The sequence below is a fragment of the Taudactylus pleione genome, unplaced genomic scaffold (genome assembly GCF_031769625.1).
Source record: "Taudactylus pleione unplaced genomic scaffold, aTauple2 ptg000016l, whole genome shotgun sequence".
NCBI classification, from domain to species: Eukaryota; Metazoa; Chordata; class Amphibia; order Anura; family Myobatrachidae; genus Taudactylus; species Taudactylus pleione.
Window position 1 is genome coordinate 24067734 of NW_028284418.1, and position 1338 is coordinate 24069071.

A 1338-nucleotide genomic window follows, 5' to 3' on the forward strand; every position below is an offset into this window, starting at 1 on the left:
TGCTATTCTTCATCACTTGTGCAAAGACGCTAATTAGCAGCTGTTGAGAGCATTTAAGTACCCCAAATACCTTCAGTAGGCCTATTCGGGGGTATATATAGTGATCCCCAATGTCAGTGCATCTTTTGGGGGTATCAGGTGGATTTCCCCAAATATGATAGCACTTTTCGCCAGGTCCGAATTCGCCAGGTCCCGTTTTTGCCGATTTCTAATTGAATACGGGGATAAGTGGGGACAAGCGCGATACTTTTTCCCATGGAAAACCAGCGATGTCGGCGAATAGTCTGGCATGTGAAAAGTACGGAACTTTTCGCACCTAATTGAATATGCCTCTAAGGGGTATATGTATTAGAGGTCACTTTTAATCAATTTGATTTATTAAAAAACAATACAAATTCGAAAATCATCGATGTTGTGTTTCCTGGACTAAATCACACATTTACTAACAGACAATTTTTGATTTGTTTTATTTTTAAGTATTAGTACTGTAAATGGGTGATTTAGCCCCACAAACACAAAATCAATTTTGATCGATTTTATACATTTTAAATAAATCAAAATCGACCTTTAATAAATATACCATTAAGGCTATATTGGTGAAATCTGGCTATCCTTACAGCTTGGAATCTACAAATGCACTGGATGCATATACTGTGTTTTTTTTGAAAGTCGAGTATTCATTTAGCATACTACTTGAGCTTCATTCAAATTGTCTCACATACAAGAGCAAGCTGGTGTACATTATTACTAGCGATGTGTTGTTCATGTCTCTAGAAAGCTAAATCCACCCAAATTGATGAATCCAGACAGATCAGAGTCACGGTTCGGTTCTCCCAAGGAGCTCCAAGTCGCAGTTCTGGTTTTCCCGCAGTTTGGTATTTGGATTTTAAAACTGAATTTTGAGAATTGGATTGCAAACATTACATGGTTTTAGCCATTTTGAAAACATTTTATCAATTAAAAAAAAAAAAATGCAGAACCAGAACACTTTATTATTAATTATTATTATTATTATTATTATTATTATTATTATTATTATTATTATTATTATTATTATTATTATTATTATCGTTTATTTAGATGGCGCCACAAATATTCCACAGCACCTTACAAAGTACACAAACAAATAGATTGATTTACAGTGACATACAGTACAGTACGATACAATACATTACAGGACATGAATAATATACATTGCTACATTCGCGACCATAACACCCAGATAAGCAACAATGCAAAGCAACCAAGTGTTAGGTGCCCTGGTAGAGAGTAAGAAGTAGATGAAGGTAGAGTAAGGAGAAGCACAAGAGGGTAGAGGGCCCTGTTGATAGGAGCTTA